Genomic DNA, 27,902 nt, shown 5'->3' with positions numbered 1-27,902 from the left:
AATTCATGCAAGGGAAAAACTTAATTGTAAAAATGTTTATTTAGTCAAAAATTGTCTATGCATCCTCACTAGTCTAAAACCGGTATTTTGATTAACATTGCGTTTGTGGAATATGAATTCAGCAGCAAAATCCACCCGTTTTTACTCCATCTCGGAGACGGCCATTTTGCCACTTTCTGTCAATTGGAAATGATACACAAGGCCAAAGTAGCAACCGTCATATGTTCATAGTCGTTTATTGAGTATGGCGAAGATGAGGCATGGTTGCTGTTCAGTAGATCACATGGTTTCATTTTGCCAGGGCGGTTTATTATTGTTGCTTTTGTTTCATTGTACATTCACCCGCCGAAGACCAGCATGAACTTATGTGACATGGATCAAGTGTTCAGTATTTGATCAGCAAGCACATCTGGATGGGGCTCTTTCAATGAGGGTCTTTTTTTCTTTTTTTTTGTTTTTTTTGTTTTTTCCGAGATCAGTTTGTAAGTCGGCACGTCACATGTAGAAGGAGGTTGCTTATTTCATCCCTTTCCCAGAAGTCGCCTTTTGGTTGGTTCCGTCCTGCACTGACTGGTGTGGATCCACTTTGGTGTTGGTGGTCAGCAGCACTTGAAATGACCCCGTCCAGCGTTGATAATCCCAGGTCATCCTAATCTCCTGGTTTTAAATTGTGGAGCGGTCTTTCAACTGTTGAGAAACATGAGAGAGTGCAGTTACCAGCGACTTACAATATTGGAAATCTGTGTCATCAAAGAGATGTTTGGATGGTAGAGTTTTTTTCTTTCCGGCCTACGGGTTTAGATTCTGTCTAATTCCTTTTATCATTCTCATGTACCTGAGGACAATGGGCAGGATTGTGGTCCAACTCATTCCTGCTTCCTGGCAACATTTTCAATTTATTTATTCATTTGTTTTTATATTTTTAAAGTAACTAATTAGTTTACAGATTACTTGATTTTAAAAGTAACCAGTTACTTTACTGATTATTTGATTTAAAAAGTAACTAAATTACTTTAATAGTTATTTTTTACAGATACCAGCAATTCTGAACATAAAAAAGTACAGCTGGTTTTGCCAGTACTTTAATGGCAGCACATTTTTTAACAGTAATGTTGAGGACAAGGTTGTTGCTGTGCAAAACGAGTCGTGTAAACTGTAAACACAGCAAAGTCTTCAAGTGGGTGGTCTTATCTGGTTTCTGAGAAAGATCTATGTTTTGTTCTTCTTGGTATCTTAATGAGGGATGAACTCAGCTTGTGTACTAGGACTGTTTTGTGATGTGAGGCAGAGATGAGGGAGTGAGATGCCTTTTTTCAAAGTGTTCTGTTAATCTGCTTTTCTCTGAGCACTAAGATGATAAATATTCTTAGCTTTAGTCTAAATCAGATACTGAGCTTTATTTCCTCATCACACCACCCTTGGACTAATAGAAAATTCTACACTGATCCACTGCATATCGACAACCATGTTATGATAGAATCATTACGAGATTAGCACCTTTAAAACCTTTATGAGAGCAGGCTTACTATATGTGATTAAATCAGTGGGATTGTCACACTGAAAAACAAGAATACAGCCTTTGAAAGAAGCAGCATTATGATCTGTCGGAGGTACTGCACAGACCCGTCATCATTCTCTGGCCTTCAGGTGGATGAAAGCTCACGGTGCAACATGTAGATGATTGGCGCTCCGTTGCCTGATCAGCCCTTTGCGTATTTACTGGCAATAAATCACAAAGTCTAACACATCCTCCCTCCTTCCACTTTTGAACCTCCCAACTCTGGTTCACACTTTCTTTGTCATTCACTCTCACTTTTTTTTTTCTTCTGCCATCTTTCACACTGCTTCCCTCATTTTATGCATTCCGCCATCTCTTGATCCTGCTCCTTGCGCTCCCTGCTGCTTAATTAAAGCATGTATTATTAATGCGGCCATATCTTTGTCCATCCTTCTTCCCCCGTACATATGACTGCTACATTACATTTAAATTGTTTTGGTGTAATTCGCCTTTTAAAGTCCCCCATGTAATCAGTGTTTGCAGAGGCGAGGGAAAGTGGCCGAGATTACAAGCTTGTACTGCGACTTCCCGTTAGATGTGCGCCTTGCTCACTATAGGCGCCGTAATTAGGCCTGTTTTACAAAGCAAATCAAAATGGCTCCATTCTGCACAATATGAGCTTAATAAAAAGAACTTGTCAGAGTGTGCAGTCGCTGCCTTTGCCAAACCCCAGGGAAAGAGCGGCAACACTTCAGTGCTTATAGCCTTTTGATAACGGCCACCATTTTCCTCCGGAAGCCATCAAAATGCAGAATTAAAGGCTTGTGGGATTCTTAACGTTCAGACACAGTTTCCCGTTGGATGATTTTTATTTTTTCAATATCTCCTTTTGTCACGTTGGCTCGTGCTTTTTACAGAGTTTATTTACCAAGACTGTCAAACAAATTCCCACATCTATAGCTGTATTTTGTTTAGTCTGATTTATTTGCCCTACAAAAAGGCCTAGTGAATGAGTTAATATATGGAATTAATAACAGGTTAAGTATCTTTTTTTTAGGCAGGAAATTCCCTATTGCTGTGAAGCAGACATAAGAGCAATTCGAAACTAATTAGTTCCATTTTAGAAGTCATGAGTATTAATTAAAGCCATTCGGGTTAGTTGTGATAATTTAACTGTTTACTCACCTGTGTGTACTAGATGGAAGTAGAAAAAGGAGATTGTAATTTCAGCCGTATTTCATAGTTTTGAAATCTGAATTCAAACACGACACTGGACTCAATGTTAGTATAGAAATATGGCGCAATTTGGTGTTTATACTGCAATTTTGGTGATTTTAATTACCCATTCGAATGGATTTGGAATTTGGTGGTTTAAATGGCAAATATCTATCTATCTATCTATCTATCTATCTATCTATCTATCTATCTATCTATCTATCTATCTATCTATCTATCTATCTATCTATCTATCTATCTATCTATCTATCTATCTATCTATCTATCTATCTATCTATCTATCTATCTATCTATCTATCTATCTATCTATCTATTGTTTGTTGCCATTGCTAGAGTTATGCTAAATTTTCTAGTCTTGTAGATGTAATGGCCACATTTGCAAATACTGTACATAGTTCTATTCAAATACATTTGACACAGAACACGTTAGAACTTGTAAATAAAAGTTATGTTGCTGCTGAATAGGTATTAAACCACATAGACGAGTGAAGTAATCCCATCAAAGTCACTTTCTTCTTGCCTCCTCTGACGATCATGCTTTTGACGTTTTTGCCCATTTATCACTCGCCAAAACCTTCTGGTCCAACATTATCGATTAAGATGGCCAATTGGCTGGATGATTTAGAATGTCCGTCCTTCATTGTCACATGATGGGCGCAGAATGAGATTGAAATTGAGGCCGAATGAGTGTAATAACAATAAATAAAGCAGATGAAGCAGAATCTGGCAGTCAGACAAAAGCTGTCGATAAGATTCTGCTACGTTCTACAAGTGATTACCAGGAAGTGCTCATGATTAGCTGTGTGGAGATGTTTGAAAAGTGTGCTGTAGGAACGAGATCTTCCTTTAATGGGACAGATGCTGCACTTGAGTAATGTGGTGCCTCTTCATGTAGAGGAGTAGGTATTACTGAAAGACTCAGTAATATTATACAAGAGTGTTTAAATATTTTAATTTGTCAGAGGGGCCCCTCCCATGTCCTGTATTACCCTGACAACCATCCTTCATCATCTGAATGAATACATTATTCATTAGCACTAATTATTTTCACATAACGTCTGCCCTGATATATTTAACCTCCACATTACACCAGGGATAATGGCCTTGTAAAATTGAATTGCAAGAAAGAAGTGGAGTTGGAAAGCTCATTTAAAGAACATAAGAGAGTGAGGGAGGCACCGGATGGGATGAGAGGGCTTTTGAAGCAATTGAAGAGGGACAGGAGAGGGGGATGATGGGAAGAGTGCTAAGCACTTTGGGACAAGGAGCCCCGAAGTGACAGGACATTTGTCCCTGTCTCATTTGCATGTTAAGAGAAGGGCCCAGTAGGTCTCCATCGGGTTTAGGATAAACCTTGACACCCCGCCGCTCCACGTTCAAATTGGCTCCCACTGACCTGATTCAAGACCTCACCCATTAAATATCGTGATCTCCACAGCGACCACCACCACCGTCCTCACTGAGAGACAGTCGTCACCAGAGTGGGGTCACCAAGCTCGCTGGTTCTGCCATCATTTGGGGTACGTTGTGATGGGGATCCGTCTCGCCACGCGTGTACCGTTCAGATTTTATACTCATAAGTTTGACATTTCAACAATATTACAAATGTTCACCTGCAAATGTAGCCTTTTGTCTTGTCTGGCACTCATGGATGTGCGATGCCATGCACCTCAGCTAGCCCAAGCATCATGGAAGCGATATCTTTTTATGCTCTGTAATAATAAATATGAAAGTTGGTCATATACAACCAGTGTAACAAATGTAAAAAATACTTACTTGACAGATATGTGCATGTTCTTTAAGCAATGTCAAATATTGACATTCAATGGAATGTGAAATAAATACCGATAGGTATGAATGTAATGTTTATAATTAACATTTATAATTAGTGTTCTGTTAGCAGATATTGCTTAGTACTGACCTATTCGGGGCTATTCACACTTCTCACTGCATCGTGTCTGCACAAACAAGTTGCCACGTAGCTGTAGATGAGTCCAGTCGTAATCAACTCTCCTTATTACAGTCTTTCTACAGCTAATCAGTATAATTTTGCTTATCTGGAGGGTAAGTTGTGAAGAAAAAAGCCTGATGTACTGTACTAGAAAAAAATGAATGCAATTTTGGAATCAATAAAAATCTAACTCAACAGATTTTTTTCCCAATAGTTCCCCAGTGTTATATATTTTATCCCCCCCCACACACACACACAGTCCCATGCAGCAAAACCATCCACCCATCAAGTTCTATACCGCTTGTAGAGTGATGCAAAACAAGGTGATCAAAATATAGAAACATCTCTAATTATGATGCACTGCCATTTTACATCAATTTACACGAAAACTAAATGATAAATATTATCTCTCTGTGTCAGTCCAGCGTTATTATCCTGGTGAAAACAAAAATGTTTGGCAACGCTTTTATATTGAATCTCATCATATTTCACAGGTGCGCTTACTGTTGTGGATGGGGAGTGTAGACATGTACAAATGCAATTTCATGCTAAGTAACACAATGATCATTTCAGAGTGACATTAATACGCATTTTTTCCCTCTTTTGTTGTGTTTGCTGCAGAGGCGACTCTCTGCAGGCTATGTGAGCATAAATGTGAGCGAGCTACTTTGTATGCTTGATGCCGGGTAATTGCAGTTCATTTCAACTGGGAAAAATCGGATTCTCACGCCTTTTTGTGTTGGAGGCCCAGAAGGCATCGCTCTCTTTGTGTAAAGTATCTGTCTCTCTGACATTTAGATTTGCCTTTTAAAGATGGCATTTTTCAAAACTGGCATTCCTTCATATGTTTTCTACAGGCGACAAAATTATTCTTTGACATCCCAGTCATTGTTGCTATTAAGTGACACATTTATCCAACCTTAAGCCATTTTCTTTTCCTTGGTAATAATGATATTATTTCATGCTATGGACAAAAATGGTTGTGTCTGAACATAATCATTACCAGCATTGCCCAAAGACGACTTTCCTAAATGTCAAAACATTCCTTGGACCTTGTGCCTGAAGCAAGTGGAGACGCAGCTCATCTGCAGACAAAAAAACAAAACAGAACAGACGTAAATATGTGCCACATGAGTGTGACTTATATGTCAAATAAATAACCTATAATGGCAATAGCTTGATGGGGCTTGATGGCTGCTGAGAGTGCGCACTTGTCTCACTGAGGAGTAATGATGTCTTCAGTGAACGACTGGCATGTTCATCCTTGAATGACTCCTTTGGATTGCTCGAATTTTCCAATTACTGCTCTCTGGTGCCTCACAATCGACCTTTACCTACTCCGAAAATTACCATGCTATCCCTAAATAATTTCCTCAACAAAGATGGTGCTTTGCATTATGAAATATTCACAACTCAATTTTCCCTGCTCTATCAGACTTTGGTGCGCGCCATAATTACATAATAATCCATAATGTAATTCATTTTGCGTGCTTCGGGAATTGGAGTCCCTGTCCCGGTAATATGTCAGTGGAAATATGAGGATGGCTGTCTTGCGGAACACTTTCTTTCTCTTTTTGGGGATCATCTTTAGAAAATATTAGTTTTAGCCAAAAAAGAAAACCCAACAACCCAATCTCAACCACCTTTTTCCTAAATTTGTTTATATTTAATTATAAATAAAATACATAAAACATTAGTGTCATGATTTGTGTTTTATTTTTATTTTATGATAGGTCTCGATAGGGTTTTGTGTCCACCTGTTCTCGTCACCACCTCAGCCATTTGTGTCTTGTCCAGGTTATTCTCGCCTCGTCAGTGTGTTTGTTTTTATGCTGCATTCGAGGATGGTCGGATGTCAGACTTTTCCGAGTTCAAACCAGGAAGTGTGTACGGGAACGCCCCCTTTAACTCGGAAATTCCACTTGCGAAGTCGGAAAAAAAAGGACTTCACCGTAGGACTGCAAGTGACGTCACTCTACAATGGTTTCCCCTTTGGAAACACAGACCGTGAGGGCTCCAGGTGGAGGAGTGGAACCGTCACTTGCCTTCGGTGTCGGTTGGCGTGGGTTCACTTCTCGGCCTGGGAGACATTATGTAAGTCGAAATCTGTGATTATCAGTTTTGCTATTCAACGTGTTTTAATGAGGCGCAAAATAAAATGAACAGATGGAGTCGAAACATCTAATGTTTATACCTTGTGTACCGGTACTCATTCTGCGACTAATTTTTCAAAAAATGGCTTTGTCATTGTTATCAAATTGTGACTCCCTTCATTCACTTGACACCAATCAGTGCTGAATTGCCATTCCTCAGAGTATTCCTGAATACTTTGCTCGGAGGAGGTGTAATTTAAATGGCATCAGTCACTGTACCCCTGTGTGAATGAGAATTATGTCCACACTCATATCTCATGTGACACACAGCAGAGGAAGGAAAGAGTGCTATAATTCATCAAATGTTATTATCAAGCTAATTATAATGGGAAATATAGCCGAGACTCCCCTTTCTGCTTCAATTAAGAATGGATTAACAAAATGATCCGCGATGCTAATCATGTTCAGAATAATTGATCATTCATCTGAAGATGAATGAGGCCGAGAACAAAAACGCAACAGGACCTTAATTCATTTTGAGGATTCAGGAAACATGTTTCAATTATTTAGAATTTACTGACAAACAAAATGACATTTTGTGGACGCACATAGGCTACTGCATCCAATAATAAATGTAAGGACAGCAATCACCACTTAACATTCATGTCACAAAATGGCTCAGTGGTACTTGGCCATGCTCTATTAATTTGCAGAGTGTGCTCACTTGGTGTCATGTCTTCGCAACGCGGGTCCCCTATGACTCTTACCTCCCAGACTCATGCACAAGGGGGGCCCTAATTAGATTCTCATGTGTATTTAATGGACTCACTTACTTTGGTCCTGTGAGAGAGCTCAGGATGCTATCAAGTACTTCAACGGTTGATGCGTGACCACGTTTGAGACCGAAGGACCAGTCACTGTTGAATCTGAGGAGTGCATAAGTAATACTTCAGTTCAGGCGTCTTTTTCTTTTTTCTTTTTTTTTTTTTTTAACTTGCATGCTGATTTAAAAACAAAAACACAAATTGAAATGAAAGAATTTTACCCCCACAAACCAAACTTCAGAGTCAATTTACTTTAAATGTGACAAACGTTACTTTACTATACTTTAATTACTTTATAAACACTAATATAACTTACATGTTTTATAAATATATTGCAGATTGAAATACTGTAATATTGTTTTATCATTTTAGTGTGTGCAAAATTTTGTACAAGCGTAAACAAATGGAACTTTGGCATTGATACTAGCAATGGCAAGTTGAGTTAGATTTATATGCTGGTTAAAGCTAAAATTGTCATGCTGAGTCCAAAATTGCAGTCATTTTAATTTTATTTTATATATATATATATATATATATATATATATATATATATATATATATATATATATATATATATATATATATATATATATATATACGTGCTAACCACTCGACATATATATATATATATATATATATATATATATATATATATATATATATATATATATATATATATGTCGAGTGGTTAGCACGTCTGCCTCCCAGTTCTGAGGACTCCAGTTCGAGTCCGGGCTCCGGCCTACCTGGGTGGAGTTTGCATGTTCTCCCCGTGCCCGCGTGGGTCTTCTCCGGGTACTCCGGTCTCCTCCCACATTCCAAAGACATGCACGGCAGGTTAATTGGGTGCTCCGAATTGTCCCTCGGTGTGATTGTGCGCGTGGATGGTTGTTCGTCTCTGTGTGCCCTGCGATTGGCTGGCAACCAGTCCAGGGTGTCCCCTGCCTACTGCCCAGAGCCAGCTGAGATAGGCGCCAGCACCCCCCGCGACCCTTGTGAGGAATAAGCGGTCAAGAAAATGTATGTATGTATGTATGTATATATATATATATATATATATATATATATATATATATATATATATATATATATATATATATATATGTATATATATTTTTTTTACCAAAACATCAACATTTTTCAGCGTGCCCTAAGCAAAATTCCACTGATTAGATGTAGTAAGACCATAGTAAGAAGAGCTGGTTTATGGTCAAAATGATTTTTAGGTACAATACCTAAAATGCACCCGCCCCCCCATCAAAATGCCCACATAAATTAAAATGCTGCACTAAAATTAAAATTATAGTCATTTCACTCAACTATTTAGAATCTGCACGATTAGCAGAGCCACATAAGGTTGACGATGCAACACTGTTCTGATTGTAAATAAAAGGCGAACGTTGGGTCCTTTGAATTGTTGTCTTGTATCCTAATAAGGACAAACATCTGGACCGACGTGCTGTGATGGATGTGACCCCTGTGGTCAGCCCTTGGCCCCTAAACCCGCCAGGACCCATCAAGCAGAAGCGCAGCTCCTGTTAACGTGCTGCATGGCAACATAAATCGGTCCTTCCGCCACTTAACTGTCCAATTTGCATGCCCCTTTCACAAAGACAACTCTTAACAACACAACCATGCATGCATGCAGATGAAAATGATACGCCGCCCAATTCAACTTTGCAGAAAAATCACACTGACAGACTGACAGATGGAACTTTTCTTCTCTAAGTATGAGCACCACGGAAACACAAAGACAGAGAAAAAGAGCGAAGACGTCTGTTGGGAGAAGGCAAGATAAAGAGGGTGGTGAGCCGGGAGTCTGGGTAGTTTTATCTGGTGGGCAGGGAGACGGTGGCGGGAGGATCTGTCTCTGTTAGAGAGAACACGGCCCTGTTATTAAAGCCATTTATCACTGGCTGAATATTCCCCCTTTAATAGGCTCTGTCGTTAATTACCTAACTTTGTCAAGATAGGGAGTCTGGGGCTCTCTGTTCTTTTGGCAAGCACGCACATGCTCACGCACACATATCAGGTGAAGAGACATTTCACACATACGGAAGCAGATTATACGCACATGGCACACATCAAATGCTGTCACAGTTCTGTTGTTCTCGGTTTTCCAAAACATATCCACAACGTATTACAGCCAATAACAAACAGACCAAAAAAAAATTAAAAAAAAATCATGTTATTGTTACTAGGATGCCTAGAACTAATTATATTTTGGATTTTTTTTGGTGATGTAATTGAGATGATGAATGACTGGTTCATTAATCGGAAATTAACTCATTCACTGCCTTTGACAAGTATACTTGTCAATTGTATTTTTTAGAGCGGTGCTAAATGGGGGCGAATCTGAGCATGCTCCACTGTAAATATCAAACTTGGAAACAACTTTACTGATGCCCAACCACCGGTAGATGACATCATTGCCCCATTTTATAGGAAATAAACACAGTTTCAGAGTCCATGGGAGAAATGGCTGTATTTTGGCAAACCTACATTTTTCTGCTGTCAATTATAAAAGAACGGGACGGGACAAAAAGTAGGGAGTCTATTCTGTTACTTGGTAGATTCGGTTTATATATAATTATTGAATGTAATATCACGTGAGTATTGGAAATGTAAAAATTTTCTATAATGACTGGCAGTGAATGAGTTTTAAGAACTAAATTTTAATGTTGATTAATTGTGACTTCAAGAGCCAGATTCATTTTGAAGGTTTGGTGAATGCACATAGGAAACCGGTGGGGTTCAGTACCTCCAACAAGGTGTTAAAGACCACTGGCCTAAATCTAATCCTAACCTGCCTAACTCTAATCCTAATCCTAACCCTAACCCTGAACCGGCTACATGAAATCCGGTTGTTTTAACTAAGATTAGGCCATTGCTATAAATTCTCACATCTGAGTCTGGTGGCTGTGAAGTTGACAGTGTGTGCAAACTGATCTGGAAATGAGTACATCAGCAGTGAATATGATAATAAGCGACTCAAAGAGGGCTGCATAATATGGAGTCATTTCTCAGCACTACTGATTAAGAAGAGTCAAGTCAAGTGTGTGCACAGATTCCCACATGCAAAACAGAAAGAGTTTGCTATGTGTCCCAGTAGGTTTTCCACTAGTGTCCGATCGTTTACATTGCACTTATCTGAAGATAGGAACGCGAGGCGATGTGACAGCCACACCATTGATCCCTTTGGCCTGATTAGCTCCCCCGTCAAAGCAAACTAATCAGATACATTGATCATGGAACGCTTTTTAACGCTTCCCCCGGCAATAATATGATTTTTCTCCAGTCCAGTAACTGGTTATCTGTTGAGAAAGTAGTGCCAGATATTTGAGATTTCAAGATTTCCTAAGGGACACCGAGAGAGTCAGTAGCCTGATTTTTTAACACATTTAGCATCCACTCCAGTCACGGTGATAAAATGCTATTTCATTACCTGAACAACTGCCATGATTGCTGTAAACTTGATTTGTAGGACTCATAGCAACAAGGGCTGTTACACACCACACACCACCGACGAGGCCTTCATCATGCGCTTTGCAACTTTCCCGTTTGTCCAGAAGAGGAGGCTGTGTTTCCTGCAAACAACAGGAGGCCGTCAGGAAGAAATACAGTTTGGTACAGCCAAGAGACTTCACGCCATTAAGAGAGAAAAACATGGAAAAGTTGGTTTGAAATGCACTTGGTGCTATAAGACCCATTAAAAACAGACTTTTAAATTAGATTTTTTTTTTTTTGAGAGCTGTGTATGACTTCACCATTTTATGACTGGATCATATTACTCAATTAAACTGAGACATCATTAAATAATTTGTATATACTGTGCATTAAATCTTAAACTTGATTGATTTAGTAGTCATTAGTTACATGACCTAAAAACAAGAGTAACATATACTCCTCTGAAAGAGACATAGCCTACTGCACCAACATTTATTTGACATTTTAGGCTACAGTATATTACCAACATATATTAAAGCTATATAGCGTTCGCAAAGGCTCATATACATTTATTCATTAACACTGCATGTACTTAACCACAATGACATTAGCTACACACATGCGCAATATGATGAAGTCTGCAATTCTATCAATTTTTATTTTTATTTTTTACCTCTCTAAGAAGGGTGTTTTGACAACTTTCACCCTTTATTCATAAACAACCGAGAAAAATAGCAAAACAGCTCTCAGTATTATTGAGTACCGGTACACTTGTTATGACTTTCAGCTTAGGGAGTCATTCACAAGATTTGTTTGGCACAGTTTGTAATTTCTTATTGTTAAATAAAAACCTCTCCTGTGTCCCACTCAAAAGTGAACATGACTGTTAAAAAAAAAAAAAAAAAAAAAAAGTCAGAATATCGTATCAAGCTAAACTCAATTATTTTAAAGTCTCCAAAAGCAAATCAATAAAAGAGGAATCATTTTATTGCTAGTTGTCACTGTGACAACCCTTAACACTGAGCATCGTCTAATTGATTATAGATGTAATTTTCATTATTGACAATAGGGGGCAGGATCCATACATTGATTAACCATCCATTGTGTGCAGGACACGTAATTGTGCTGTGATGCCAATAAACGCACAGCTTTGGAGAGTTCAGCTTTGTTGTTGTCATCTGGATTGCACTTGACTGGACCTTTATATTCATGCTGCTGACATCATCAACGTGACACGTGTTCACCTGTTTACATGTAAACACGCTCCAGATCCATGTGTGAACAACACCTGACATCTTCTGTGATATTCGTGCAATGATGGTGATCAAACATTACGATAGCGCAACATCACATCCCTTCCTGTGTGCCACAGCCTCAGGCGAAACATCAGCACGGTGCCTTGCAGCTCTTCTTATGACAAAATGTAAATGTCTGCATTCATGTCTGCTTTATTGTCACTTGTCACTTGGCTTTAGCTGCTTATCCATCTTGTGAGTTTTTGTTGGAAACATCTGACAGTGCGAGCATGTCTTATTTAATCCCTCTCACTTTTTAATGGCTGTTCAAAACCATTTTGCTTGTAAAGTCAGCTTGTCAGAAAAGGTGAAGCTACCTTACAGCCAACATTATTCCAAGGAAGAATATTTCATATTTTATATTGCAGCTGTGATATTACACATAACATGGAAGATACCTACTGGAGAGTGCTAGTATATTTTTGTACAAAAATATACATAAAAAAAAATAAAAAAATCTACTGTATGGTGCCTGGCTGAAAATTTAAAAACACTTTTAATACCACCCCTCATGTTTTCGCAGACAAATGTGGCCAGATGTTCTCTGAAAGTTGACCACTCCAAGGAAGTGCACGTCCCATCATTATGCTCGACAGTTAATGTCTCATGCACCCATCAACATTTAAGCAGCCCTTACGCATGATGATGTGTGACTTAAAAGCCTGCCTGGTCACATCTGATTAGCGGATGCCTAATCAGACAAGTCCCTGCACACGTGGACCGCCGTGAAAAGCTGAGGTTGATTTAGGAGACGAGCACAAAGAGGGTCAGAGCGGAGGAAGGCTCCTTGGTGTAAACAACCGGAACAAAATAAGATTTCAAATGTAAACTCAAGAGCAGCAACTCTTTTTTAAAAATTTTTTTTAAGCCACATTTAAAATGTAGGCCCTGTTTTTGCGGCGCATCTGTTCAATGGAGCACGAGTTAATCATTTCTGGCTTTTTACTGGACTTGTGAGACACAAACCTCAGTGTATCTGTTTGCCGTTTGATTAACGAGACACTAACATGCATACACGCACAGGCCACAATAATTTGCTAGGGATGGGCAAGTACCAATACCAGCTATCAGTATTGGGCTGATCCCAGTCTTATTTTAAGGCAATGGTTCTTAACCTTGTTAGAGAAACTGAACCCCACCAGTTTCCTATGTGCAGTCACCAAACTCTTCTTTATTGACAAAAAATATAGATAGTTTTTTTTTTTTTCTCAAAGTCAAGACATAGGTATAGAAGAGGGAAAGTAGCCTCTTCATCGAATTTGGCTCTGCACCTTGAACTCAGAAAGTGTTCTTGTATTCTCCATATGCCTGCATTTTAAGGAAGTGTTCCTTTAGTTTTACTCGATAGCTAGTAGTGCTGGAGGAGAATTTCTCAACTTGCCATTGCAAGTCATGCAGTTGGGATGCTGACTGCTGTCATGCAACTCTATATTTATAGAGCAGTTTAAAAAAAAAAAAGGAAAGCAGGTACAGTGAAAACAGCAGAGGCCCCAGAAGTGAAGCGTGCGGAACACCATACAGTACGTTATACGTCAATACATATTGCACGTGTTCATCTGACCACTTTCTTTTATTCCTCAACTTCATTAGTATGACGACATTACAATAATAAAGAAATCATACGACATACCATCACAACAGTCACTACTCAACTAATCACCTGCAGCCACTGTTGGCCAAGTGTCGTCACGATTCGTATGAGTCGAATGTGTGTCTTGACCTCCGTCCAACCCCTGAGAATGACTCACCAAACCTGTGGGGTTTGATTGAACCCAGGTTAAGAACCACTATTTGAAGTTATCAGGGCCTCAAGGAGGATGCCGGTATCAGCTACTCATACTTATGGCCCCCAAAAATCTGACATTGAAGAAGTCCTCCTCAGCAGTAGTTGGCATTATTCTGCAGCGGTTTAACACCTCGTGTAATCGTGTGGATCAGAAGAAAGTTTTTTTTTCACAATTTTGCTTTTGTGTAAAATGAAATTTTATATAGGGAAAGTACTGGAGGTGTCGGTGCTCGGTGTTGGTGTTGATACTCCTACTAGTATCTGAAAAAAAAAAAAATGTGGTATCGAATCAAAAATGTTAATTACTGGTTTGCAATTTTCCTTTTGTAAGATGTTTGCAAAATATTAGATATAGCTCTAAATATAAGACTGCAGTTCCACACCACTGCACACCACAATATACTCTACTGTACAACAGTACATACGAGCTTCACTGTTTGTACAAGTCATAATGTTGTGGCTTGAGACACACTTAAGAAGCTTGCCACTAATGTATCCATCAGTACAAGGCAGACAGAGTGAGATAAATGCGAATTGGGATGCGTTTGAGTCTTGGCTGGGTTTTGTAACAACCAGGAACACATAATGATGGGAAGTTGCGAAAGCATTTTTTGAGGCTGTGTTTTACGAGGTTTGCAAAGCCAAAGAGGAGAGAGCAGGCACCTCAGAGGGTGTGACATCATACAGGGGTGACATGGGAGGAGAGAGCAGCAGTGCAGCCACAACTCTTCACTCAGTGGCTCCCTGCATTGTAAAATATTGAAAAGCTTTTGTTGTGCCTAGTTAAACATTCACTGATGTGACACAAACTGTGAACAATGCCATTTCACACGCACGGAAAGTCCTTTCTCTCTGTATAATTCATGATCAAGAGCTGCAGAGGAAATGCACAGTTTGCTCTCAATGTTGCTGGAAAACAAAAAAATATCTTGGGAATATTTACATTACTAAATATGAAAAAGGACACTGATTTGAAAATAAAAGCAATGCAGTATGAGTCTAAATAACATTTCAGAGTGTTTCTCTCATTTTTAGACGAGATGTTTTTTTTTTCTTTTTCCTCCTTTTATTTGAGATATTTTTAGTTGTACTTTCCCCTGCAAAGAAGGAGGAAAAACAAAAGAAGTTTTAAAGGACTCATACTTGTAGTCTTAATTTGTTTACACATTGAAATACGAACAATGTCGGATTGTCGTTCTCCATATCTAGGGAGCTCATGCAAATGTTTTATTTTGGCACCGCTCGTGTGTGCGGGCTGATCAGTTGGGAGGTTCACAGCAAATTGCTCTCATGATGCTCTCATAATAAATAAATCATTTCATCACCGCAGTTGGGAATCTAATTCCTACTGACATTCAATGAACATGATTTTCCAGCATGTGGAGGTATGGGTCAGCAATTTAAACTGTAGCCACATATTTGGTGTGTTGGCTTGTGTGTGTGTGTGTGTGTCATCTCCAAAACAAACGCGATGTGGAGGAGCCCAGGGACACTCCAACCATAATTGTTCAGGTGGCATTTAAGCAATACTCACACAACAGGGGTCAATTTCTCTTCAGGTCACTGAGAATGACATCATCAAACCACTATTAACTCTGCAAATAATTCGAGCCGTGCAACCTCTCTATCGACAGCACATTCCCTCAAAACAAACAGGCGGCTCCGGGCTTTGCCCTCAATCTAAAAAGCAGCACCTCAGAGTGGATAAGAGAGAAATGGTCATCCAGGCAATAGAGGACCAGCATTGAACAACTAAAAATGACACTGCAAACAATCCTGAGCAACCATTTGCCCATTACCCCCACCATCACTTATTTTCTCCTTCTAGGATGTTATTAACCTTGTTGGAGGTACTGAACCCCACCAGTTTCCTATTGCGTATTCACCGAATCCTTATTTTTTGAAAAATAAAACATGATGAAGTATAGAGTACTCTTTTCAGCGAATCTGCCTTTATTTAGCTTGAATTAGAAAGCACTGTGGTCTTGTATTCCTTATAGACAACTTAGTTTTGCTAGATTGTTGGTTGTGCTGGACTAGAATTGCTCAACTTGTCATTGCAAATCATGCAGTTAGGACGCTGACTCCCATCACTCAACTGTATAGAGCACTTTAAAAAACAAACAAACAAAAAAACAAAAAAACAAAAAAACAGATACTATGAAAACAGCAGAGGCCCCAGAAGTGAACCCTGCGGAACACCATACGTTCCGTCATACATGTAAGTTCATGTTGCACAAATTCGTCTGACCACTTTCTTTCTTAGCTCAACATAGTTTGTATGAAGGGATTACAATAAAGAAATAATATGATGTAGGGATTACAGTCTGTGCTTGGATACACACAAGCTTCCCTCTCTCAAGATGTTAGATTAACCTATAGAATTCAAACCTGCACTTAGAAAAATAATACTTAATTTTTGAAAATCTCACCAATGAGAAATTGTCGACAATCATGTTTTCTGCAATAACATCAAAGCTCCACATTGCAGTAGATGACATAGTAACATGCAAGGTGCGGCCCAATGGTTTTTCTCTAGTCTGCAGCACCGCAGTTGAATAATTAATGTGGTCTGTCCAATACTAAATAAAGTGGACGTCACTGCTCTCCAGTGCATTTTTTCCCCTCCCCAGATAGGTACGTGGTAATTGCACTTTTACTGTAGGACATGTTCATTAGATAAAACAATATAACTTTTCATTAAAGGTGATGAAAACACATTTGATATAAATGGGATGCAATTCTTCTTTGTTATGAACAAATCAGTGTAAAGTCACAGCATACTGTTTGTTTGTTTGGGTCAAAATTTTGTAGAATGAATTCACACAAGCACATCAATAACTAATTACAGAGATGTCAGTTCCTGATTTTTTTGTAATACTATTTAAAAGTAGATGTTTGGAAATGTTTGGATTCATGTGATTACAAGATATTATTGACATGCTCACTTAGTTCTGCGACTTCACCTTTGCTGAAGCCAAAGTGGACTAAAAAAAAAAAAAATCGAAACATCAATTCCACCGAGTGAACCGAACCTGAGTGACGGTCGTGCTCCCTCATTGAGCTCGCATTCTTTTTTCCTGCTGTTTTTACAAGAAACAATCGGCTGTGGCATTACAATGCAATAAAAGCACAGACAGCATATGGGAGGTTATGGCGGGAGCACGACACATGATCAATAGCCACGGTGACTCGCTCTTCTCCACGTGCACCTTCAACCGCATCACCACCTTTACCCCCAATCGATGAACTTGCCTGAGTAAACAGATCTGTCCCAACTCGCTGCTCCTCATTGTAAGATGAGCCTCCTCCTCCTCCTCCTCCTAGTCTGGGCCAAGTCACAAAGCGAAACCAGATAGTTTCTCTCGGTGTTATTGCTCTTCTCCTCAACTGTCTGTTGAAGTAATACGGCTAAATAAAGACCAAATACACCATTTGCATCATCATCACTGCTGTTATGTCCTCCAAATGAACTGCCAATACTGTACATATGTTGTCTTCCCGAATCAAACAACCATCAGTGTAAAATTACCTGCGGTCCGCTCTATAGTGATATGATCAATACTTTTCATCCTGAATTTATACAAATGGGTTGTTCTCAGAAAACATGCTCCATGTTTTACACAATTTCCTTTACACTAGCCATTGTCTTTAAAACAAGAGCACCATCTAGAGGAGTAAAAAAGTATCACAAATGCTTCATGAAGCTTCATTTTCCCATCACAAATGGACACCAAACACTGAGCACTGAAGTACAAAATTATTTAAAAAATATTTTGTATACTTGAGCACCTTCACTACCTTCATACAGAGATTTTCAGTTAAAAACTGGTAAAAATAACCAATTTTATGTAGAAAATTACCTCTGAATGCTGAACAGATGGAAACAATGGCTGTCATGTATGGTTGTTGCTTGCAAGGATCACGGTGGACACCATCAACTGATCACTGTTCACTTTGCAAAATATGAAAATGCCAGCAGCTGCATTGCACGCCTTTCAAATCCTTCTCACTCACACTCACGAAAACACAATAAAATAAAATAAAATAAAAAAATAAAATAAAATAAAATAGTGTGTGCAACTAGCATGAAAAAATGTCTTCATCAATTTTATTTTTCGGTCATTTCCAATAAACTGGACACCATGCTCAACACGTAAACTACTTGGTTGTAGCAGAATAAAGAAAAAATGTTTATTAACCATGTTAACATCTTTAAGTGAAACAATTTGAACTTCCGGTTTTAGTTTCTAAAATAGTTCCAGGGGACAATATTATTTGTTTATTGTTGCATGTACCTTGTGGACTCAAATGAATGACCGTAATTTTCAAATGTAATTGTTTTTTTTTGTTTTTTGTTTTTTTTAATACGAGGTTTTTGTCATGTAAACGTTCACCCATTCTGTCGACTAGGCAAAGTGGTGACAGCAACAATACAGTGGTATGATTATATGGCAACTTTTACTGTGACATGACATAACAAAGTGTCATTGCAACTTTTTTCTCATGTAAAGGATTTCCGCAGCACTCACTGTGTCAGCTGTATGAGAAAGGACAGATCTGTCCATCACCGTAGATCTTATACACCGACTTCCTCTTTTATTTAAGCTTCCATCTGGAAAGCCACGCTGCTTAGACACAGCACCAAATGTGCCCTGTTTGATTCTTAATGAAATGCTCTCATGCTTCCCTTTGATTTGAAACGTTGAGACTCACACTCATGTTCAGCTGATATTAACAGTCTTATAAAATATATTGTTATGCAGTACACATTCCAAATCCTGCCCATTACATTATATTGCGCTTTCAATCTGCAAGGTGACATGAACAAAAATCCTCAGGAGCCTGAGAACATCAAACTATTCATTCTTGCAACAATCCAGCCAGAGAGCGCGGAGATGCAGACCAATCTATATCTCCTGTGACCCTCAGTAACATGTCTTTAAGCTTGCTAATTAGATTTGGAGACACCAAGTGAAAGGGATGGCCTCGCCAGGCAGTTTGTTATATAACAAATGGATCTGCTTAATATTGGAGATTAATAGACAAATATGTAATCTTACCCATGACTGAAGCTATGATCTGGTTAGTGAGAAACATGATGGATGTTGAAGCATTGGTGCACGAGAGTCGCCTTAACCCTTTTAAGACAAGATTGCTTTGCAGGTTATAGGTACTTAAAAGGCGGTGTGGTGCAGCAACCATATAATAATAGCAGACGTGGCTGAATGAATACTCCAAGTTTGCCGACCATGTTTAATTATTTGCCAATGACTGTAGTTTTAAATATTATTAGAAAACTGATGACATAGTATGAAACCTTTTGCTTTAATTAAAAAAAGATCGGCTGTTATCTTCATAAAGGCAAAGTATTTGATTCAGCTCTTGTATTGCATTTAATTGGAGTGTGCAGATACCCAATATTGCAGCTGGTGAGCATGCAAAAATTAAAGTAATACAAGATTGTTGTCTTGGCATAGCAGAAATCTCTGAGGGTCCAGAAAAATCAAAATTCCAATAATAGTTGAAAAACAACATGGAAAGTACCCAAAGTTACTCATAGCAATTATCAGTAATTATCCATCTCTAGATTGCAATGGTTGTAACTGCAACAAAGTAAGCGGCATCAAACCTTTTAATGAATGCCGTGAGAAAGTTATGATATTTCATGCATGGTCTTCTCGAGAGTGAAGACTGCTAGAGACGTTATTCCCATGCAGAGACAGGTGTCAAAAGACAGGAAGAAAGTCTAATAAAAGATCTGATTCAATATGCAGCACAGGAGGCCCACTGAGTGGCTTGAGGATGTGAACTGCACGCCACTGCCTTTGCAGCGTTGCAGAGTGCAGTGAAAGACTCAAGGCTCTCTGAAATTTTGACATTGTATGATATTACTATGTTGTTATGTGAGTTTTTTCCAGGTTCATACTGTGCCCCCCTTTAAAGGAGCACAGCACTCCCCCACTTCCTTATATTTTTCTTTCTTTTTTTTTTTCCTCCTCATTTAGGAAACTCTGGGCACTGCTTCCCGTTTTGTCTCCCTCTGTTGGTCATTGTCATTTTCATCTTTCTTGGATAGCTTCTGCTGGTGAAGTGAATTTCATTGCTCTGCACTTGTACATGTGCAATGACAATAAAAAAAACAAACATTCAATTCACTTTTTTTTTTTCAAATAATTTGGGCTGGTAAGCCTTGTTCTGGTGAATTCAAGAAGACAAATGTGACAAAGACATCAACAAAGGAGGGCATCCAACATCATGCCTGCAGTAGTCAAAAATGCATTCAGCATTTGCATTTCGAAGTTGCATAGAGTGTATCAGCACACAATTTCCTGAACAGGTCATGCAACCTTAAAATTGTCTTCTTTCAAGCTTGGTGCGAAACCTATTTTGGGATGTATTGTGGAGTGTGTGTAAAACGACGGGGTCGAAGCCACATCACATTAAAGTGCTAAATCACAGAGAAAAGCTTCTGTCCCCGGCAGAGCCTTGTTAGTCACTTCTGATACATAATGACTCCTGCCTCACGGGCAAACTAATTATCAGGTGCTTAACAGCCTGAACCTACAACACAGCTGCCATAGACCTGTGAGGAATAGCAGGCACATGACCACCTCCTTCATCTCATCTTCTTCCTGTCTTGTTTTCCTCTCCCTGCTCTGTTTCTCTCCCCCTTTTCTGTGTTCTCCCAGAGTACCAGCTGGGAAACTGGCCTTGGGATATGAGCTAGAAGCATACAACCATATGCTAGATATTTTCATGGAAGGTGCGTCGAAACAAGTGGAGGGTGGGGGAGGATTATCTTTCTCAAATGTAATAGAATGTAATTGCTAAGTAGGACACTTCTCTTGTTGGGCTTTGCTTTCCTGTTTCCATGCATGTTATTCTGAATCACAAATGCCTTCAATGAAGAAAAATATTGGTCCCTTTCAAACACACAATGAAAGAAACATTGCAAACCAAAGACTGCAGGGAAGAGGCTACTAAGGACACAAACACAGCTTGCTCATTAGTTACTTTCTGTTTGGACTTAGTCCAAATTTCTGCAGGTCATAACACACCGTTAACAGGGAATCTAAGTCGCTGATCCGGCAAAGTGTTCAGAACATACACATGGCCTTCCAAAACAGCCTATTATACGTTTATGTGAGATATGTCACCTCTTGTCAGTGAGTATACGGGCAAACGCGGACGCGTCTGCTGTCACTGGGAGATCCTTATTGATTCAGAATGACGTTGGCACAAAAGGGCTGAGGTAGCAGAGGTCAAAGTTCAAATCACATCTAGCCGATATCAGATTCTGATGGTCTGATGAACCGTGAGCAAAACAAAACAAAACACGATATCACGGTTTTAAAATTAGCTGTAAAATGACCTTTTTTTTTTTTTTAAATATTTGGGTAAATAAAAATAAATATATATATATATATTTTTTTTTTCCATTGACAACAATCTATTTTATTTTCAACAAAATATATTACCTGGATTGGCTGGCACCCAGTTCAGGGTGTACACTGCCTACTGTCCAAAGCCAGCTGGGATAAGGTCCAGCACCCCCGCGACCCTTGTGAGGGGAAACAGTTAAGAAAATGGATGGATGGATATATTTGATACAGAAGGAATATGTAGCTACCATGTTAATTTTAAATAAATAAATAAATAAATAAATAAATAAATAAATAAATAAAGCAAACAAACAAACAAACAAACAAATTCAGGTATTCTGCAAGCAGCCTGTCATGTTGGGCCCAGCTGAGATGTCCCCTCAAAACAGAAAATAAGAGCTCATTACCAGTGACAGCCGGTAATAGCGGTTATTGAAACCTTGAGTTTGTAAAACAACGGTAAACTGTCAAACCGATAAACGGCCAATGCCTAATTACAACATGCCTTTTCAGCATCTGTTATAATTTTCCAAGTGCTTTCTTTATCTTTGAAAGATTATTGTCCTCAGTTGATTAAAACAATCCAAGTAACGCGATTTTGTGTTCATAGATTTACTTCACACTCTTTACGATGAATGATAAATCAAGATAGCTCAGATAGCTGAGGTCATATGTTAAATTGTTCCTCTAGTTTCAAGCCATGAGTAAGAATGCTACAGAATTACATCCTGGCTAAGGTTGCTCAGGTCAGACAGCTTTTTATTTGTCCTGTGCACCACTTTACTGTTCATAAATTTAAACTTCTCCAGACAATACCCCCAATCTGAGTGAGATTCAAGATGGTGAAGGGTCCTCTAGTTAGCAACATACTCTCGATCAGTGCTCTGTCTCATGTCGTTTACAAGGGAGTCCAGTGCCTACCCCTGTACGAAAGGCCTGAATGGCCGATTTTTTCACTGTTATTACAGTGAACAGTCTCAGGCCCCTCTGAAAGGGTCAGGAGTGTAACCCAGAGACAATGACTCCTCAGTGGCCTCAGTCTCGTTTCTGAGCAGATCGGCTTTTGCTAACAACATTCTATTGGGCACTTTCTATCAGTTCCCTTATTTCCCTCCATCACTCATTAACCCCTCAGCTGGCTGATTCAAAGTTCAGGGCAGAGAGGAGAACCTCAGACGCAGCGATTCAGATAAGAAGAACACCCTACACCCTCTTATAGCCTCCAGCCTAGTGATATATGGATCTGCAGGGGCTAATAGCAAAGTATTGACAGGGAAATGGTGTGCTTATCCTGCTACTGCATGCTGGCAAGAGCTCCCCAAAGCAGATGGGGCATACTTTGGGGAGAGGAGGAGGAGGTTGAAGAGATGAGGTAGAATTGTACTGGGACAAATTAGAGTTTTAATTGCTTTATTTCAGATAATTTGTCTGTGTATTTGTATGTAAAAACACTATATCCAACTCAAACCAAATACTCTAAATTCCGTTCATAGTATGGGATGAATTAATTGTTGGTAGAACTTTTTAGGTAGTGCTATACACTGTCAGTGATTTTTTTTTTTTTAGTAATGATTTTCATCATTTGGTTTGGCTGGTGCTGCCAAAAAGAACAAAAGTACAGAGCACGACACTTCCATAACATGAGGTAAAGCTGTGCACTCTAATGAAATCCAATACAGGAGCTAAATCATACATTTTATTTTTAAAAAGACATTATTGTTTAGATCAGATGACACTTCAGATGACATTCATTTAGCAGTATGTTTATATTAGTTTTTGTAGTTTAAATGAGCAATGAAAAAAAAAAACTTTCATAAAAGATAAAGATGTATACTGTATAGACTGTTGCTAAGTATCAGATGCACAAGGCATAATTTTGTTACAGGTGCCAGTGAACTGCTGGCCTAGTAGTTTAGAGACTGTAACTACCACTTAGCGACTTATCTCGCTTGATAATACACATTCACTTGCCACAAAATGAGGTACCCCAGCACAAATTCTAAATAAATAACTAACTAAATAAATAAATAAATAAATAAATAAATAAAGCTCATGACTGTACATCATTTTTAATATTTCACAACACCCATGTAGCTAAATAAAATGTGAGAAAATAACTGAATAACTCATTCTTTTATACCAATTAAAAAAAACAAACATTCCATTATTACTTTTCTACAAATATACAAAGCAAAAATATTTTACAAGGGTGGTGCAAATGTGCAGATATATATATATATATATATATATATATATATATATATATATATATATATATATATATATTTATATATATATATATATATATATATATATATATAAATAAAATGTCACTATGAAACTGTTGGAAGTTCCACCATGAACTAGGAAGTAGCCTACATAGTAAACATAATTGACAGATGACAAACACAAAGCTCTATGACGACGGCCTTGAGGGCGTGCAACATCCTAAGTAGAATTCCAATTGTTTATGATCATTATGGCATTGCTAAAAAAAAGAAAGAAAAAAAAATACAACAAAAAACAGTACCCTAGTGTACTGCAGTCATTTGACAACATACATGAGCAATTGAGCATGAAGCTGCATCAGTGAGCATTGGGCAAAGACAATGCAGCATCTTGCCAGGGGGCGCCGAGCACTGTGGGCTACGGCCATGATTACCCACTTGACATCTTTATAGCTACGTGGCAGACGCCCTCTTCAACATAACTGGAGAGGGAAATGCAGCGTGCCAAAGTGGCCCCACAGTGCTCGGTGTGGGCCATCAGAGTTTTGTGTTGACATAATTAGCCTGCTTAGCTGCCATCTGGGCTGTGGTTGTTGGCGGGTGGCATGAGCCAGGTGCTTCATGGGTAATACCAAAGAGAGGCATACAGCAGATGCGCGTGGTGGCTAAAGCTGCATGCCCACCCTGGCGGAGATCTGGAGTCAGTTAAGTCAAAATATGGGAGTAGTTTGAGGGTTTTGAATGTTTTAAACAATTTAAGCCTTCTGTTAGGATGGTTTCTCTAGAAGAGCAAAAATTTTCCCCGGTCATTTTGACCCAGGGTATATTTAATAATAAAAATGAAGACTGAAAAACATTATTAACCGCTTTTGTTGCACATATGTCAAATTAACAAGTTTTAAGTTTCATTATGACATCCTCGTAATTTGAAATGGGTCCGTGCTATGCTTAATTTTCCAAAAGCGTCCTGATAATGCATTATAGCCCATGATTAACAGTTTTCAATGAAACCGTGTTAAAATGAACCATTTTCATTGTCTCTTGATTAGAGTTTTCACAAAAGATATATCTAAAAAAACTTTTTCACCCTTAAAATTGGTCAATTTGACCTGGAATGTTTAATATTCCAAAAGCAACCCAATAAATATAGCTTAATCATTTTCATTGCACGTATGTTGAATTTAACAATTCTTACTTAAAAAACAAAAACAAAAAACAAACCAAAACCAAAAAAACAACAACACAAAAACATTTGTAATTTTTTTTAACTTTAAAATGGGTCAGTTTGACCCAGGCTGTGCTCAATGTTCAACAAGCCTCCCGAGAAACATATTTGAATATTATATATATTATGAATTTCTTCATTGCAAATCTGTAAAAAATAAGCTATTTCTTATTGTCTGCTGACGTGACATTTCATAGCGAAAAAACATTTCTAGTTTTTTTTTAGTTTAAAATGGGTCGAATTGACCCATAACATAACAGAAGGGTTAAAGAAAATGTTAAACTGGGTCAGCAAGCAAATAATTGTTATTGTTTCCTCTATCTAATCTAATCTACAGCATTTCATTAGGGCACAGATGCTGAATCTGAGCTAAGCTTTCTTAAAAAAAAGAAAAAAAAAGCTTGCCAAACAAACCAAGTAATCACCACTGTTATCAAAGAAAAGCAGGTGCCATTTAATTGCTGCCATCCAGCTCAAAATTGGAGGACTTTCTGGAGCAGTTGAGTTTGCCAGTAACTTGATAAGGCCGCTGGATTTACTCGATGAGCTTGAAAGTTCCTGAGCAAGCAGCCGGCATGTGGTTGTTGTTCCCAGAGGGCTGGGAAACCGTATCTGCCCTGCAGGAGCATCCTCTTTGGTAAGCACTTCTTATCCAGGCCATCACTGCGGGCCGATAGCAGCAGGGTAATATCCAGTAACTGCAGCTTTATGTGCGATCCAATACTTGGATCAATCCCTTGGACAGGAGGCTCGCCATTAACCCCTGAGATCTCTCTCTTGTCTCTCCTTTGTTTTGTGTGTGGACTGAATATTTTGTTTGAGACTGCAGCTCGAAGTGTGATCGTGAATTGAAGATGGCAAAAAAGACATTCATGCGGACATTTTTGAATTCATTGTGAAATGTAATGTTAATCACCTAATGTAGCCTGCGGTTTTAATAGCTTGAGCATGTAATGTAAAAATACAACATGCAATGGCCACATTCTGAACACAAGAAAGCATCACCAAAAAGTATTCTTCAAGTATATTATTGCACAGTTTGATTTTAGCTAAATAAGAAAACGTCTAGTAAGTAGACCATACTTGCACTCAACTGCATTATGTTACAATAAAACGAGTCACAATTTTTTATAATTATTATTTGCATTATCTCAAATTAATTTTGCACATGTAACCACATAGCTACTGGTGTGTCCAGTGATAATGTGCCTGTGCAAGTGTATGCTCTGTTTCTCAAGGCAAGTACAGAACAAGGCAAAGGCTTGTGTGTGTGTGAGTGTGTGGAGGGGTGCACATGCTTACTCGTGTAAGAGTGTATGTGCAGGCAGGAAAGCTAGAAATATGTATAAAAGAGATGTTGTGGATAGGAGAGAGACTTTCCTTAAAACTCCCAATACTTTAGGGAATCTTGCCCCATATATGGTCCCATATGACAGAGCAGAAGAAAGGCAGGCTGAACCAAAGACACGCAGCTCTGAAGAGCATCTGTAGTCCTCCCACGGAATATAAATGGGCTGTCGCTGAATTTGGTGCCATGTGCTTTGCTAGTGTCACACTAGTCACACTAAGTAGTAGCGCATTTTAAAACATTGAGTTACACAGATTGTTCAAAAGTAACATTTTTTTTGGCAAGCTTAAAAAAAAAATAAAAAAAATAAAAGCCCAGAATTGATATGTAATAGAGTGTTTTGTCTATGACAGGAATTTCAGTATTATAAATATGAAATCTCAATTACAAGTCACTCAACAATACACAAACTATTTAGTTTTTAAATTATATACATATGACAATGTTTAGATAAAAAAATAAAAAATACACACACTGTCCAAACCAGTCAATCTTGTCTTTACAAATTCAGACGAATGTGAAGCTGATATTTTTAATTATATAAACAAAACAGAAACTATTGCAGCATTTAGTGAAAGTCTTAGAAAGTTCACCTACCTTGAATTCAACTTTTTTTGAAGTTTTCAGTGCTGGACAATGGAGATTTCAAGCCAAGCATGAGCTGGGTTGAGCGCATCCTTGTATTTCCGGGCCACGAGGAAGCTGGCAACGCTCGGCCACATTCCAGCGGGAGCCACACGAGCTGGGGCGAGGTCCGGGCATGTCGGAGGTTTGGCCAGTGGATCCCGGCAGTGGAGACCTTGGGACAGGCTCACGGGGAGGCGGACTGAGCCAGACTGGGCTCTGCTGCGAGGCTTTTTCGCCTCTCCTTTACTGAATGAAAGCAATCCCTAAGAGTGAATGGGTAATGAGAGACCGGCTCCTGAGATTTTAGCTTTCTTAATCATGTTCATAATTAATTCAAGAACATTGATAATTTCATTACATTCTTTTTGTCTTATCAATAAATGATGTGCCTGCACTTTTGGTCTTGTGTATACGGCAGAGGAGAGAGGGAGGAAGCAAGGGAGGGAGAGCGACAAGAGAGGTAATACTGCACTAAAAGCACAAGAGATGGAAAATGATACAAACAGGGAAGTGGTAATTATAATCTTTGACCAAGCCACTGGCTGCACAATATGAAGTCAAGTGGCTACAAATAATTAATAAGGCCTCCTGGTGTGTGTGAGTGTGTATGCGTGGAGTTGCGTGTGTGTGCAAGTGTTGGGGGATTGCACCACATTTGCGCTGACAATGTCTTAGATGACTGTTGTTTCAACCGCCCACTTTTAGCAGATATTGGATCAAATATGAAAATTAATACAGAAATTACATCCCGTGATGTTTTCATCAACATCGTGTTGTACACATTGTGAGGCAGTTAGTTGCAATATACACTCACTCACCTTTGCACAAGGCTGGAAGACGCCTGTCTATTAATGCCCTTCAGATCCAATAAAGGCTCAGGTTTCAGGGAGATTAGTGAAATGAAGGAGACCTCACACCCCCCCCTCACACACACACACTTCTTTGCCCTTTGTGCGGTC

At 38.8% G+C, this 27,902-nt stretch overlaps 1 long non-coding RNA gene across 1 annotated transcript; it reads right to left on the bottom strand.

Moving 5' to 3' along the window:
• Positions 1–27,891, bottom strand: LOC144017727 (uncharacterized). Its single transcript, XR_013283235.1, has 7 exons — positions 27,762–27,891; positions 26,914–27,206; positions 11,048–11,189; positions 7,612–7,704; positions 5,689–5,770; positions 4,348–4,446; positions 1–687 (listed from the first exon to the last, which is right to left on the bottom strand). It is a non-coding gene; the product is annotated as an uncharacterized LOC144017727 (long non-coding RNA).
• Between the last annotated feature and the right edge of the window lie 11 nt (positions 27,892–27,902).

This window comes from Festucalex cinctus, chromosome 4, assembly GCF_051991245.1.
Source record: "Festucalex cinctus isolate MCC-2025b chromosome 4, RoL_Fcin_1.0, whole genome shotgun sequence".
In the NCBI taxonomy this organism is placed as follows: domain Eukaryota; kingdom Metazoa; phylum Chordata; class Actinopteri; order Syngnathiformes; family Syngnathidae; genus Festucalex; species Festucalex cinctus.
The sequence above is the reverse complement of the archived record's forward strand: the minus strand, read 5'-3'. Positions and strand labels throughout refer to the sequence as shown.